The 17,372-nt window shown below is 41.1% G+C and overlaps 1 non-coding gene across 1 annotated transcript; it reads right to left on the bottom strand.

Moving 5' to 3' along the window:
- Positions 1–316: 316 nt before the first annotated feature.
- Positions 317–423, bottom strand: LOC119520672. Its single transcript, XR_005214211.1, has one exon. It is a non-coding gene; the product is annotated as a U6 spliceosomal RNA (small nuclear RNA).
- Positions 424–17,372: the final 16,949 nt, after the last annotated feature.

The raw sequence follows: 17,372 nt of genomic DNA, 5'->3' as shown, positions 1-17,372 counted from the left end.
AGTTCTCTGGAGGATTTAAGATTCTGAAGAATAAACTTAGTGAGTGAAACTTTTACAGCATCTCACACATAAGGATCTGGGTATTCTTTAGGATTTGGGGGACTACTGTTGACTTGGGCTTATCACACCATGGTCATTTGGCATATCTAAGTGAAGCTTACATAAGAGTAACCTCCAGGACAACTTCTTGACTCTATTTGAATTCTCTAGACACTGAAACCTTATTTTGTTGCCTTTCTTTTCCCCCTTTTAGTCAAAAATGCACTGTCAACCCCTTTATGTCTGCTCATTCCCGGAATCTGTGTCCCACGTTGCCAAAAATATGGAACACTTCATGAATTTGCATGTCATCCTAGCACAGGGACCATACTAATCTTCTCTATATTATTCCAATTTTAGTATATGTGTCACCGAAGCGAGCACAAAAGTATCTTTTTTAACAACATAATTCTTTACTGATGGTTCATAAAAATTTAACCAATCTTTCACTGGGCATCTAAATGATTTTCAGGTTTTTGCCATTTCAAAAACAATGCAATGAACATCCCTATATTTGCATTTTGTTGGTAACTCCAGTCATATAAATTACCCCATGGGGTTGTGCATACAACTGACATGATGCTTATAAAGTCCCTTTTGCAGAGTACTCACATCCAGTATTAATAATAATAGCTCTTGAAAGCTTACCATTATTACTTCTCTCTTTTCAGGACTCTCAGAAGAGATTAAAACTCTAGCCTACTCCTAAACTAAATATCTGTTCATTTGATGAGCAACAAAATTCTGCACCTACTTTTGCAAAACTTGCTATTTTTCATTTCACATCATAATAACTTGTATGAACATCAACCACACTTTTATCCATAAATGCCTTTTATGGATATTTTAACTATTAAAGTAATGGAGATTTATTGTTTTTTTTTTTTAATTTTAGAAAACTGAAGATTAGCATGAAGAAGAAAAATCACAATTATCTTACATTCTCAGATGCTGGAGATAAACAGCAGGAAAAAATGTTCATGTATATCCTAGTCATTTCTCTGTACTAGGATTTCTTGACCTTGACACAATTGACATTTTGAGCTAGATAATTCTTTGTGGTGGCAGGGGTATCCTGTGAATTGTAGGATTTTTAGCAGCATCCCTGCCTTCTACCCACTAGATGCCAGTAGCACACCTTTCCCAGTTGTGACAACCATAAATGTCTCCAGTCATCACCAAGTGTTTCCTGGAGACAAAATCTCTGTCCCCTGCCCCCTGGTTTGAGATCCTCTGCTCTACACATATATGTGTATCAAAATCATGCTGTAAAATTAAATAAAAACCACTGCTTTGTAAATTAAACAACCAAGTTGAAACCTAATCGTTCCTCTCCCAAGTATAGTAACAAATGTTGATTTAACACAATTCACTATACATAATAACCTATAACCGCCACAGGACACATTTGTTACAGCAATTTTCTTCTATGTAATTTCCTTACCTCATTTGCTCATTCTGACAGTCCTATAAAGTAGGGACACTGAGAGTAAAGAGTAAGTTTCAATAGAAAGATCAAGGACTCTGAAGTCAGACCAACCTTGGGTTCCTATCCAGACCCCCCACCCCCTTTCCCAGCCATGAGCCCTTGGACAAATAGTTTCAACTCACTAAGCTCAGTCCTGCTGTTTGCAAAATGGGGGTAAAAATGGCTACTCTGGAGGACAGTCATGAGGTTGAGAGATAAAGTATGTAGCATGCCTGTCCCACAGCAATGGCATCTCTAATTAGCAATGGGAATGAACTTTCCAGAATCGCATATTAGTAACTGGTGCTGCAAAGACTCTCTCTCTCATCCTCGTGGTTTCTCTTTCCTGGCAGTGTTCACTCCCACCCACACAGCTGGACATTAAGCCAAAAGGGCCTTTGGCAACTGTCTTCTGTCAACATGCCATCGTCATCCTTCCACCTGGGAAGTCTTTCTCAAGTTGCTCCTTATTCTTGGATCTCCTCCACAAGCAGGATTTGGCCCTGGTTTCAGTAGATGTGCAATCATGTGAGACGTGGGTGGCCACAGGAACACACTTCTCAGGCTACATCCTCACCAAATGTGAAACCCCAGGTTATGTTGTTGTCATTAAACAAAGCTGCTGAGTAAATGAAGGATTTGGTTCCTTGCCCATATTTTCAGTATAAAGGGCCTTGTTGAAAAATAAGAATGCACTGCATTTCCACTTGGAGGCATTCATGTGCAATCCCCAGAGAGAATAGTCATTGGAATGACCTTGAAACTGGGTCAAGGTCACTCTGTTCCTTCTCCCCACCCCCCACCCCCAGAGACACCATGTTCTTGCATCAAGGATGAGTCTTGAAAAGAGAAAAGCATCCTTCACATCTCACAGCTGAGCCTTGGTGCTCTCCTGTTGAACACAATTCCACAGAGCACCAACCTCAGTCAAACTCACTCTGTGATCATCATTGGGTGAGACTAAAGTGAGACCCTGCCATCATCATGTCTGATCACAGACAAAACAGGAACATTCTTCAAGTCGCAAAAGCGACCAAACATCCCCAGTCAAGGTTGGGCTGATGGAGATCAGGCAATCCCTGGAGTTCTAGCTCAGGTCCATCTCACAGGGGGTCCAGGGGCTCCCTGAAACCACCTGAGGTTATCTCCCCAGTTCCAGAATGCGCTATTAAAATAAATATACTCAGTAACTGGCAGAATCCTTAACATGTATTGTCCTCATTTTCAGGAAGAATCTCCCCATGGAGATGTCATGGCCTCCAGCGGCTCCATGCTCATATCCAGTTGGCTTAAGATGACAGAAATTCCAAAAATAATCCCAGAATCAATATGGCTGACCTGATAGGGGTCACATGACCAGGACTGATCACGTGACTGTGGCCAGGGCCAAGCAGTGTTCCCATTGGTCAGGCCTAGGTCACATGCACACCCTAGATATACCACATAGACTAGGAGGATGGATGTGCTTCTAGAAAAATCATGGCATTCTTGACAGAAGGAAGGGAGAGGGGATCTGTGCATATAAGAACAAATGTCCACCTCACTCTACAATCCAGGGGGAGCTGGCCACCTTTCAAGGGCCCTTGGATTTTCCATTCTCCCCACTCCGAGGATCTCCCAACCAGAGAATACACATCCCAAGCTATACCACTTAGAATTGGGCTGATCTTCCAGCCCCCATCTATTCTAGTTGACAGCAAATCATTGCCAAATCTTCTCAAACTCTAGAACTTGAATCCCGAGAAATACAGAATGTGGACTCTGCAGTGGTTTGAACAGCGCCCCTCCCCCCAATATATATATATATATGTATGTGTGTGTGTGTGTGTGTGTGTGTGTGTGTGTATCCAGTCTTAATCCCCAGTACCTGTGAATATGGTACAAATAGACACACACGTGTGAAATATGTGTCCAAATTAATCACTGTGGCAAAGACTGGAAATATCAGGTCCAGATATTTATGGCACCATAAATCAGCATGATTTATGGCACCATCCATCCAATGGATATCAGGTCCAGATATTTATGGCACCATAAATAGGCATGATTTATGGCACCATCCATCCAATGGAAAATAAGGAGCTATAAAAAAAACAAAGACATGAAAACATCATCAAAATAAATTGAGAAATTCAAGGTGCAGAACAGTACTATAATAGGTTACTTTTATGTACAAAATGGAAGGAGAATAAATATATGCTTGTGTGCGTGTCTGTGTGTATGTGTTTCTGTATGTGTGTATGCTTGTATATAAAGATACTCTGAAAGTTTACATGAGAAAGAATTAACGGGTTATTCATGGAGGGTGAGAAGAGAGGTTAGGAGCTAGAGGGACAGAGCTTTGGGTGGGAAAAGCCATTTCATTGCATGACTACCTTCTTGACCATGAGTTAGTTCTTACATTGAAAAGTTAAATTTTAAAAGATAAGGAAAACTGTTTGCCAAGTCCTCAAAAAGTTAAAATGGAGTTACCATATAATCCAGCAATTCTTTTCCTAAGTATCTACCCAAGAAAATTGAAAACAGAGAGTCAAATACATACTTGTACAGGAGTCTTCTTAGCAGCTCTATTCACAATAGCCAAAAGGTGGAAACAACCCAACTGTCCACCACCTGAAGAATGGATAAACAAAATGAAGCCTGTCTATACAATGGAATATTTTCAGCTATGAGAAAGAATAACATTCTCGTACATGCTACAGCATGAATGAACCTTGAAAATATGCTAATCCAAATCAGCCAGACACAAAAGGACAAATATTATGTGATTCCACTGATATGAAATACATACAATAGGCAAATTCATAGAGACAGAGAGTAGATTAGAGGTTGTCACGGGCCAGGGGAAGGAAGGGAGGGGGAGTTATTACTTAATGAGTGAGAGTTTCTGTTTGGGGTGAGGAAAAGTTCTGGAAATAATGGTGATGGTTACACATCATTGTGAATGTAATGAATGCCACTGAATTGTACACTTAAAATGGTTAAAATGGTACATTTTATGTTTTATGGTTCTTTGCCACAATGAATTTTTATTAAAGATATAAAAAAATCCAGTGGGGGAGAAGGTAAAAAATATAAGGATTCCAGGAAGCAGAGAGGCTCCCTGGGGAACCGGAAATGGGGGTCACATCATAGGCACCCCAAGAATGAAGAACAAAGGCCCACCAAAATTGGGTAAAGCAGCATGGAGGAGGAATCCCTAATCTATATCCAAAGCGGGCTTTGTGTAGGATGAAGACGGCAGCCTTGGTGTCTGAGTTGAGGCTGCTATGACAAATCCCACAAAGTGGGTTGACTTGACAATGGGAAGTTATTGTCTCACAGTTGTGGGGGCTGGAAATCCAAAATCAAGGCATTGGCAAAGCCATGCTTTCTCCCTAAAGTCCATAGTAGTCTGGACCTGGCTTGCTACAATCCTTGGGGCTCCTTGGCTTGAACCTCTACCTCCATCACACAGCCAACTCTTTCTCCTTGTGTCTGCTCTCCCAGTCTCTGCTGATTTTGGCTTCTTCTTGTGTGGCCTTCTCTGAATGAGGGTGCCCAAGTTTCTTCTGCTTGTAAAGGACTCCAGTAATTAAGGCCCACCTTGATTCAGTTTGGCCACACCTTAACAAAAATAATATCTTCAAAAGGTCCTATTTATGAATGGGTTCACACCCAGAGGGATGCAGATGAAGATGAGGTGCACGTTGTTGTTGGGGTACATAACCCACCATAGTTGGTGACTTGGTATGACTGAAAGGCTGGTAGGAATGCAATTTTAGTGAAGACGTAGTTTGAAACTCCAGCACCAAGCTCAGCACCTGGGCTATGGTAGGTGATCAGGAAGTGTTTGATGAATTCATTCCTTCAGTGTGTTCTTTTTTTTTTTTTTTTTTTTTTTTAATTCAGTTTTATTGAAATATATTCACAAACCACACAGTCATCCACGGTATACAATCAACTGTTCACAGTATGATCATATAGTTATGCGTTCATCACCACAATCTATTTCTGAACATTTTCCTTACATCAGAAAGAATCAGAATAAAAATAAAAAATAAAAGTGAAAAGAGAATACCCAAACCATCCCCCCATCCCACCCTATTTGTCATTTAGTTTTTACTCCCATTTTTCTACTGATTTTTTTTCAATTTTTTAACTTTGTTTATCAAAAAATTAAAAACAAACAGGCAAACAACAACCAAAAAAACCCCACAACATTTCAAACAAAGCAATGGATTAAGGAAAACAAATAACCTAAAATAACTACTTTGTTTCCAATATGTTCCTACCATACCCCAAGAAAATTAATAAACCATGTCCAAACAGAGGAGTAAGAAAAACAAATAATCTAAAATAACTACATTGCTTCCAACATGTTCCTACCATACCCCAAGAAAATTAACAACCCCTAAGAAAACAAAGGAATAAGAGAAAAAAAAAACCTAAAATAACTCTATTGCTTCCAACATGATCTTACTATATCCAAGAAAGTTTACAAACCATAATCATTCCTGAGCATTCCCATAACATTGAGATTACCCTCCATAGTTTATCTGTTCTTATTAGATTATCATTCCCCCTCCACTAATTGGTATCTCTAGGTCCCCTACATTCTACAGTATAAAACATTGTACATTTTTCACAGAATTCACATTAGTGGTAACATACAATATCTCTCTTTTTGTGCCTGGCTTATTTTGCTCAGCATGATGTCTTTTTTTTTTTTTTAATCTTCATTTTATTGAGATATATTCATATACCACGCAGTCATACAAAACAAATCGTACTTTCGATTGTTCACAGTACCATTACATAGTTGTACATTCATCACCCAAATCAATCCCTGACACCTTCATTAGCACACACACAAGAATAACAAGAATAATAATTAGAGTGAAAAAGAGCAATTGAAGTAAAAAAGAACACTGGGTACCTTTGTCTGTTTGTTTCCTTCCCCTATTTTTCTACTCATCCATCCATAAACTAGACGAAGTGGAGTGTGGTCCTTATGGCTTTCCCAATCCCCTTGTCACCCCTCATAAGCTACATTTTTATACAACTGTCTTCGAGATTCATGGGTTCTGGGTTGTAGTTTGATAGTTTCAGGTATCCACCACCAGCTACCCCAATTCTTTAGAACCTAAGAAGGGTTGTCTAAAGTGTGCGTAAGAGTGCCCACCAGAGTGACCTCTCGGCTCCTTTTGGATTCTCTCTGCCACTGAAGCTTATTTCATTTCCTTTCACATCCCCCTTTTGGTCAAGAAGATGTTCTCCGTCCCACGATGCCAGGTCTACATTCCTCCCCGGGAGTCATATTCCACGTTGCCAGGGAGATTCACTCCCCTGGGTGTCTGATCCCACGTAGGGGGGAGGGCAGTGATTTCACCTTTTAAGTTGGCTTAGCTAGAGAGAGAGGGCCACATCTGAGCAACAAAGAGGCATTCGGGAGGAGGCTCTTAGGCACAACCATAGGGAGGCCTAGCCTCTCCTTTGCAGCAACCATCTTCCCAAGGGTAAAACCTGTGGTAGAGGGCCCAACCCATCAAACCACCAGTCCCCTATGTCTCTGGTCATGTTAGCAACCATGGAGGTGGGGTAGGCGAATACCCCTGCATTCTCCACAGGCTCCTCAAGGGGGCACTACATCTTTTTTTTTCCTTGTGTTTTTTTTTTTTTAACTTTCCCTTCTTTTTTTTTTTTTTAATCATCATTTTATTGAGATATATTCAAATACCACGCAGTCATACAAAACAAATTGTACTTTCGATTGTTTACAGTACCATTACATAGTTGTACATTCATCACCTAAATCAATCCCTGACACCTTCATTAGCACACACACAAAAATAACAAGAATAATAATTAGAGTGAAAAAGAGCAATTGAAGTAAAAAAGAACACTGGGTACCTTTGTCTGTTTGTTTGCTTCCCCTACTTTTCTACACATCCATCCATAAACTAGACAAAGTGGAGTTTGGTCCTTATGGCATTCCCAATCCCACTGTCACCCCTCATAAGCTACATTTTTATACAACTGTCTTCGAGATTCATGGGTTCTGGGTTGTAGTTTAATAGTTTCAGATATCCACCACCAGCTACCCCAATTCTTTAGAACCTAAAAAAGGTTGTCTAAAGTGTGCATAAGAGTGCCCACCAGAGTGATCTCTCGGCTCGTTTTGGAGTCTCTCTGCCACTGAAGCTTATTTCATTTCCTTTCACATCCCCCTTTTGGTCAAGAAGATGTTCTCCGTCCCACGATGCCAGGTCTACATTCCTCCCTGGGAGTCATATTCCACGTTGCCAGGGAGATTCACTCCCCTGGGTGTCTGATCCCACGTAGGGGGGAGGGCAGTGATTTCACCTTTTAAGTTGGCTTAGCTAGAGAGAGAGGGCCACATCTGAGCAACAAAGAGGCATTCGGGAGGAGGCTCTTAGGCACAACCATAGGGAGGCCTAGCCTCTCCTTTGCAGCAACCATCTTCCCAAGGGTAAAACCTGTGGTAGAGGGCCCAACCCGTCAAACCACCAGTCCCCTATGTCTCTGGTCATGTTAGCAACCATGGAGGTGGGGTAGGCGAATACCCCTGCATTCTCCACAGGCTCCTCAAGGGGGCACTACATCTTTTTTTTTCCTTGTGTTTTTTTTTTTAACTTTCCCTTCTTTTTTAAATCAACTGTATGAAAAAAAAGTTAAAAAGAAAACAAACATACAATAAAAGAACATTTCAAAGAGACCATACCAAGGGAGTAAGAAAAAGACAACTAACCTAAGATAACTGCTTAACTTCCAACATGTTCCTACTTTACCCCAAGAAAGTTACCTAATATAGCAACATTTCTGTGAACTTGCTCCTACTATATCCATCAGAAATTAACAGACCATAGTCATTCCTGGGCATCCCCAGAACGTTAAATAGCTTATCTGTTCTTCTTGGATTATTGTTCCCCCTTCCTTAATTGCTCTCTATTGCTAGTTCCCCTACATTCTACATTATAAGCCATTTGTTTTACATTTTTCAAAGTTCACATTAGTGGTAGCATATAATATTTCTCTTTTTGTGCCTGGCTTATTTCGCTTAGCATTATGTCCTCAAGGTTCATCCATGTTGTCATATGTTTCACGAGATCGTTCCTTCTTACTGCCGTGTAGTATTCCATCGTGTGTATATACCACATTTTATTTATCCACTCATCTGTTGAAGGACATTTGGGTTGTTTCCATCTCTTGGCAATTGTGAATAATGCTGCTATGAACATTGGCGTGCAGATATCTGTTCGTGTCACTGCTCTCCGATCTTCCGGGTATATACCGAGAAGTGCAATCGCTGGATCGAATGGTAACTCTATATCTAGTTTTCTAAGGAACTGCCAGACTGACTTCCAGAGTGGCTGAACCATTATACAGTCCCACCAACAGTGAATAAGAGTTCCAATTTCTCCACATCCCCTCCAGCATTTGTAGTTTCCTGTTTGTTTAATGGCAGCCATTCTAACCGGTGTTAGATGGTATCTCATTGTGGTCTTAATTTGCATCTCTCTAATAGCTAGTGAAGCTGAACATTTTTTCATGTGTTTCTTGGCCATTTGTATTTCCTCTTCAGAGAACTGTATTTTCATATCTTTTGCCCATTTTATAATTGGGCCGTCTGTACTATTGTCATTGAGTTGTAGGATTTCTTTATATATGCAAGATATCAGTCTTTTGTCAGATACATGGTTTCCAAAAATTTTTTCCCATTGAGTTGGCTGCCTCTTTACCTTTTTGAGAAATTCCTTTGAGGTGCAGAAACTTCTAAGCTTGAGGAGTTCCCATTTATCCATTTTCTCTTTTGTTGCTTGTGCTTTGGGTGTAAAGTCTAGGAAGTGGCCGCCTAATACAAGGTCTTGAAGATGTTTTCCTACATTATCTTCTAGGAGTTTTATGGTACTTTCTTTTATATTGAGATCTTTGGTCCATTTTGAGTTAATTTTTGTGTAGGGGGTGAGGTAGGGGTCCTCTTTCATTCTTTTGGATATGGATATCCAACTCTCCCAGCCCCATTTGTTGAAAAGACCATTATGACTCAGTTCAGTGACTTTGGGGGCCTTATCAAAGATCAGTCGGCCATAGATCTGAGGGTCTGTCTCCGAATTCTCAATTCGATTCCATTGATCTATATGTCTATCTTTGTGCCAGTACCATGCTGTTTTGGCAACTGTGGCTTTATAATAAGCTTCAAAGTCAGGGAGTGTAAGTCCTCCCACTTCGTTTTTCTTTTTTAGAGTGTCTTTAGCAATTCGAGGCATCTTCCCTTTCCAAATAAATTTGATAACTAGCTTTTCCAGGTCTGCAAAGTAGGTTGTTGGAATTTTGATTGGGATTGCATTGAATCTGTAGATGAGTTTGGGTAGAATTGACATCTTAATGACATTTAGTCTTCCTATCCATGAACATGGAATATTTTTCCATCTTTTAAGGTCCACTTCTATTTCTTTTAGTAGAGTTATGTAGTTTTCTTTGTATAGGTCTTTTACATCTTTGGTTAAGTTTATTCCTAGGTACTTGATTTTTTTAGTTGCTATTGAAAATGGTATCTTTTTCTTGAGTGTCTCTTCAGTTTGTTCATTTCTAGCATATAGAAACATTACTGACTTATGTGTATTAACCTTGTATCCCGCTACTTTGCTAAATTTGTTTATTAGCTCTAGTAGCTGTATCGTCGATTTCTCAGGGTTTTCTAGATATAAGATCATATCATCTGCAAACAATGACAGTTTTACTTCTTCTTTTCCAATTTGGATGCCTTTTATTTCTTTGTCTTGCCGGATTGCCCTGGCTAGCACTTCCAGCACAATGTTGAATAACAGTGGTGATAGCGGGCATCCTTGTCTTGTTCCTGATCTTAGAGGGAAGGCTTTCAGTCTCTCACCATTGAGTACTATGCTGGCTGTGGGTTTTTCATATATGCTCTTTATCATGTTGAGGAAGTTTCCTTCAATTCCTACCTTTTGAAGTGTTTTTATCAAAAACGGATGTTGGATTTTGTCAAATGCTTTTTCAGCATCTATTGAGATGATCAATTGATTTTTCCCTTTTGACTTGTTAATGTGTTGTAATACATTGATTGATTTTCTTATGTTGAACCATCCTTGCATGCCTGGAATAAACCCCACTTGGTCATGGTGTATGATCTTTTCAATGTGTCTTTGGATTCGATTTGCAAGTATTTTGTTGAGGATTTTTGCATCTATATTCATTAGGGAGATTGGCTGGTAGTTTTCCTTTTTTGTAGCATCTTTGCCTGGTTTTGGTATTAGATTGATGTTAGCTTCATAAAATGAGTTAGGTAGTGTTCCATTTTCTTCAATGTTTTGAAAGAGTTTGAGTAAGATTGGTGTCAGTTCTTTCTGGAAAGTGTGGTAGAATTCCCCTGTGAAGCCATCTGGCCCTGGGCATTTATTTGTGGGAAGATTTTTGATGACTGATTGGATCTCTTTGCTTGTGATGGGTTGGTTGAGGTCTTCTATTTCTTCTCTGGTCAGTCTAGGTTGTTCATATGTTTCCAGGAAATTGTCCATTTCCTCTACATTATCCAGTTTGTTGCCATACAGTTGTTCATAGTATCCTCTTATAATTTTTTTTAATTTCTTCAGGATCTGCAGTTATGTCACCTTTTTCATTCATTATTTTGTTTATATGGGTCTTCTCTCTTTTTGATTTTGTCAGTCTAGCTAGGGGCTTGTCAATCTTGTTGATCTTCTCAAAGAACCAACTTTTGGTGATATTTATCCTCTCTATTGTTTTTTTGTTCTCTATGTCATTTATTTCTGCTTTAATCCTTGTTATTTCTTTTCTTCTCCTTGGTTTAGGATTGGTTTGCTGTTCATTTTCTAGCTTCTTCAGTTGATCCATTAGTTCTTTGATTTTGGCTCTTTCTTCCTTTTTAATATATGCGTTTAGTGCTATAAATTTCCCCCTTAGCACTGCTTTTGCTGCATCCCATAGGTTTTGGTATGTTGTGTTCTCATTTTCATTCGTCTCTATATATTTAGCAATTTCTCTTGCTATTTCTTCTTTAACCCACTGATTGTTTAGGAGTGTGTTGTTTAACCTCCAGGTATTTGTGAATTTTCTAAGTCTCTGATGGTTATTGACTTCTAATTGTATTCCATTGTGGTCAGAGAGTGTGCTTTGAATAATTTCAATCTTTTTAAATTTATTGAGGCTTGTTTTATGTCCCAGCATATGATCTATTCTGGAGAAAGTTCCATGAGCACTAGAAAAGTATGTGTATCCTGGTGATTTGGGATGTAATGTCCTGTATATGTCTGTTAAATCTAATTCATTTATCAGATTGTTTAGGTTTTCAATTTCCTTATTGGTCTTCTGTCTGGTTGATCTATCTATAGGAGAGAGTGATGTGTTGAAGTCTCCCACAATTATTGTGGAAACATCAATTGCTTCCTTTAGTTTTGCCAGTTTTTCTCTCATGTATTTTGTGGCACCTTGGTTGGGTGCATAGACATTTACGATTGTTATTTCTTCTTGCTGAATTGCCCCTTTTATTAGTACGTAGTGGCCTTCTTTGTCTCTCAAAACATCCCTGCATTTGAAGTCTATTTTATCTGAGATTAATATTGCTACACCTGCTTTCTTTTGGCTGTAGCTTGCATGAAATATTTTTTTCCATCCTTTCACTTTCAGTTTCTTTGTGTCCCTGTGTCTAAGATGAGTCTCTTGTATGCACCATATTGATGGTTCATTTTTTTTGATCCATTCTGCGAATCTATATCTTTTAATTGGGGAGTTTAATCCATTTACATTCAACGTTATAACCGTGAAGGCATTTCTTGAATCAGCCATCTTACCCTTTGGTTTATGTTTGTCATATTTTTCCCCTCTGTCTATTAATATCCTTTATTGTACCCATACCGAATCTCTTTAGTACTGAACCTTTCTCCAAGCCTCTCTGTCCTTTCTTTGTTTCTCTGTCTGTAGGGCTCCCTTGAGTATCCCCAGTAGGGCAGGTCTCTTGTTAGCAAATTCTCTCAGCATTTGTTTGTCTGTGAAAAATTTAAGCTCTCCCTCAAATTTGAAGGAGAGCTTTGCTGGATAAAGTATTCTTGGTTGGAAATTTTTCTCACTCAGAATTTTAAATATATCGTGCCACTGCCTTCTCGCCTCCATGGTGGCTGCTGAGTAGTCACTACTTAGTCTTATGCTGTTTCCTTTGTATGTGGTGAATTGCTTTACTCTTGCTGCTTTCAGAACTTGCTCTTTCTCTTCTGTGTTTGATAGTGTGATCACTATAAGTCTCGGAGTGGGTTTATTTGGATTTATTCTATTTGGAGTTCGCTGAGCATTTATGATTTGTGTGTTTATGTTGTTTAGAAGATTTGGGAAGTTTTCCCCAACAATTTCTTTGAATACTCTTCCTAGACCTTTACCCTTTTCTTCCCCTTCTGGGACACCAATGAGTCTTATATTCGGACGTTTCATATTATCTATCATATCCCTGAGGTCCATTTCGAGTTTTTTCAATTTTTTTTCCCCATTCTTTCTTTTATGCTTTCATTTTCCATTCTGTCATCTTCCAGGTCACTGATTCATTGTTCAACTTCCTCTAGTCTTGTACTATGAGTGTCCAGAATCTTTTTAATTTGGTCAACAGTTTCTTTAATTTCCATAAGATCATCCATTTTTTTATTTAGTCTTGCAATGTCTTCTTTATGCTCTTCTAGGGTCTTCTTGATTTCCTTTATCTCCCGTACTATGGTCTCATTGTTCATCTTTAGTTCTTTGAGTAGCTGCTCTAGGTGCTGTGTCTCTTCTGGTCTTTTGATTTGGGTGCTTGGGCTTGGGTTATCCATATCATCTGGTTTTTTCATAAGCTTTATAATTTTCTGTTGTTTTTGGCCTCGTGGCATTTGCTGAACTTGATAGGGTTCTTTTAGGATTTGTAGACCAATTGAAGTCCTTATCTCTAATTTATCAGATCTACAGCTTCGTGGAGTACACTTTCTCTAACTAACCAGCAGGTGGCGTCCACGAGCCACCTGTTCTCCACAGCCAGTTCTCCCCTGCTTAGCCTTTTTGGTGAGTGGGGGAGTGAGTCTTGTGGGGTCCAATTGGTGTACCAAGCTTGCGTGTGTAGTTGGTGTTGCCTGCCCTGTGTATGGGGCGTGTTTCTGGGCAGTCAGGGAGGGGGGGGTGGCTCTAACAATCAAATCTCCCTGGTGATCCTAGAGTTTTAAAGCTGCTGCAATAGTCTAATCCTTCAGTTCAGTCCTGCCACAGTTTGTCTCTGCCACTGACCCACAAGTTCTTGGTATTGGCGTATGGCTCCTGAGACTTGCAGGTGGGCCCCTCTTCCAGGCCGTGCACCCTGGGTCCTCTGTTGAGGGATGACTGTGCTATGTCACAGGTGAGTGCCGTCCCCCCAGGGCAGTTCTGGGCTGCTGGGCTGTGTAGGGAGGCTCCCAGTCTGCTGAAATGATGGCTGAATGGGGCTTTGTTAATTCACACTGCTCTACCTTCCCAACTCTGGGACAATCAGCTGAGGTTGCAGGGAAGGCTAATGTCCACGCCCAGTTTTGTGGTGTGTGCCTGTTATTTGAAGCACTTCCGTCACACTGTGTTGTCTGGGGCAGTTCTGGGCTATGGGGCTGGCGATGGGCAGGAGTGTTTCCTGTCCACCAGGATGATGGCTGTGAGCAGACACCCCCCTTTTCTTGGGAAGTTGTGGTGTTTAGTGAATTTTCTCAGCCACTGGATTATTGCGTTTTGTCTCAGAGCTCTCCTAGTTCTGCTCTTGACTTGACCTGCCCAAATAGCAAGTCTTTGAAGCTTTCTGTATTGGGCTTCTTAGAGTAAATGTTTTAGAAAAAGAAAAAAGGATTAAAAAAAAAAAAAAAAAAGGGGGGCCCTCCTCAGAGATCTAATGGGTTATTGAAATGCTAAGAGACAAAGCAACCAGGGCCATTAAGGAAAGGTCCACAGGGCAGAGAGATCAGCTTTTCTTCGGGATTTGCATATGCGCCTCAGGGCCTGGGCTCAGGCCTGAGCTCTGCCCTTCCCCCTTCTATGTTCACCAGAACTCCAAAAATCCTCCGCTTTTATTTTGGAGTTTTTCGTGTTGTTTTTTTTCAATGCCTGTCTCCTCTCTGCTGGGCTGGCTGCTCTCAGATTCTCTGGTGTCTGGTCTCAGTCTATCTATGGTTGGAGTTTGAATCAGTAGAATGAGTTTCTGATAAGGGCTGCCACTGCAGTTCTCCCTTCTCCTTCCCGGAGCTGACAGCCCCTCCTCCCCCGGGACTGAGCCTGGCAGGGAGGGGCGCGGGTCCCCTGGCCGCAAAAACTTACAGATTTCGCTGATCTCAGCAGTTCCATGAGTGTTGTATGAAGTATGCCCAAAGTCAGATTGCTCTGTGGTGTCCAGTCCACGCAGTTCCTGGCTTTCTACCTACTTTCCTGGAGGAGTAACTAAAACATACAGCTCACCAGTCTGCCATCTTGCCCCGCCTCCCTTCAGTGTGTTCTTATTGATGGTTTATTACTTGCCAGGGGCTTCCCTAGGTGAGTAGAACAGTATATATCCCCTGCTCTCCTGGAGTTGTCATCATGGTGGAATTAATGGACATCGCAGATTCAGGCTTCTGGATGCCCTACTTAGAATTTGGACCACAAGACCACCTGCCCAGGAATTGCCATGAGGCTCACCCTGAGCTGGGAGGGGAAGCATGTTGGGGGGATGCAGGGATTTCCTGGAGAGAATGAGTCCCTAGTGAAAACTCCATCTTCTCACCCATCCCACCATCCCAAATCACACACACCCCAGAGAACAGGTCACAAGGGGCAAAAGGAGAAATGAAATAATTAGCACCCTCTTCACTAACAAGGAGTCCTGGGAATGGAGTCCCCAAGAGCCCCCAAGCTGCAAATATCTTGCTGTATCCCTGGTACCCTACTCACCTGCCCCAGGCTTGTTTGGGGGACTCTTGACATCAGATTTCTTCAGCCAGCCAGCCATCATGGGTAGGTGGTCTCCACATGCCCTTCCTGGGGCTTAGTGGCTGACTTCAGCATCCTCTGGTGGCCAGTGGAGAAGGAGTCTTGGTGATACCATCCTGGTGAGCTCGTGAGGGATTGGGATGGAGAGTGAGCTGGAGTGACTGAGGGAGAGGAGCTTCTTTGCTGGAAGGGGGCAGGAAAGATCTGAGACCAATTCTAGCCCAGGTGAACAAAGTGGGATCTCTGGCCACAGTAGCCTCAGTGGGGTATACAGACAAACCCTGAGGCAGGGTAGGGTGGAGGGTCTATGGTTAAAGGACACCTGAGAAAATGGAAGAGATACTGAAAAGCAGGTTTCTGCACTGCAGGGGTTCCCCAAGCATGGGTCCCCAGACCAATGTATCAACATCCCCTGAGAGCTTTCAGGAAATGCAGATTCTCAGACCCCACCCCAACCATCTTGAGGCACTGGAGGTGGAGCCCCGCTATCTGTGTTTTAAAGAGTCTTCCAGGTGACTCAGCTTCACATTCAAGGTTAGGAACCTTGCTTTGAAGCAACTGGAAGACTTCTTGGCAACAACTGAGAGCTGTTGCAAATTTGTTGCCAGAAAGGAAACCACAGTAGTATGTGCAGCCCAGGGAAACCAAGTGTCATGTTTCAAAAATCTCAAATCCAGCTCTAAAATGCCTTGCAAAGTATAATGGGGCTTTGATGAAGGCATTCTGAGGTTACCAAGAAGGAGATTATATTGTGAATCTTCCTAAAAGCCCCCTTTCCACCCCCTCTCCTGCCTCTGAGTGTCCAATTCCTCACAGCAGCCATTCAAATCTCTTCCCCATACGCGCAACACCTTAGGGTCACCCCTATCCTTTCTTACACAGATCTGTCCATAGGTTCTCCTTCCTCCTCCCATTTTCTTCCCACTCCACCCCTCACCCCCCGAAATCTTTCTGGAGACCAGAGTTCTGTAGAAGACAGGGAGGTAAGAATATTAAATACTTGCAATCAAATGTTAACAGCACAAAGTTGAGCTTTGAAATGCCTTACCCATAAATGAGGGTAAGTTGCACATTTGGGCGATGGAGTACAAGAAAGTTAAAATATAGCCAGGTGCCCCTGGAATCTCTCATACCCCGTCTAATGAGAATGATACATAAAGAAATGGACTCCCAAGCGGCTCAACACATTACAGATAATGTCATTAAATTTCTCTGGATGTTCGTGTCAGCCATTGGTCTTAAAGATGGGGAGCAAGCCAGGTAAGAAATGAGCTAAGCAAAGAAAAGTCCTCTCTTAGCTGGAAAGAGATAAAACGAAGGTTTTATGAAGATTTGGTGTGTTGAGCCATGGTGTTCCTTTCTTTCTCTACCATCTATTTATCATGCAAGAAATTAATAGTAGGAGTGTGATGCTTTCAACCTACTCCAAATGTTCAGAAAATGGTTGGATGGATGGATGGATGGATGGAGGATGGATAGAGAAATAGATGATAGTGAGATGTAGAAAGATGGCAGGTGGGTAGGTAGGTAGATAAAATAGATACAGATGATAGATGTTTAGATAGATAGATAGATAGATAGATAGATAGATAGATAGATAGATAGATAGATGATAGACGGATGAAAGAATAATATGGTAAAGATGGCAAAATGCTAAAATTTGTTGATTTGGATGTTGGTGGCAGGATATGTTGGAGTTCTCCGTGTGGGATTTGCACTATTTTTGTCACTGTCCTGTAAGTTTGAAATTATTTCAAATCAAAAGTTAAAAAAAAAAGAAATTGATAGTGTCTGGCACCTGTAAGTTCTTCATAAATGCTCATTAAGTGAAATGGAGACTGAATACACACACTTAGAAGGGCAAATGCAGCTAGGCTTTCGTTGGTTTTAT

The sequence above is a fragment of the Choloepus didactylus genome, chromosome 25 (assembly GCF_015220235.1).
Source record: "Choloepus didactylus isolate mChoDid1 chromosome 25, mChoDid1.pri, whole genome shotgun sequence".
NCBI lineage: Eukaryota > Metazoa > Chordata > Mammalia > Pilosa > Megalonychidae > Choloepus > Choloepus didactylus.
This window is presented reverse-complemented; position numbering and strand designations above follow the sequence as displayed.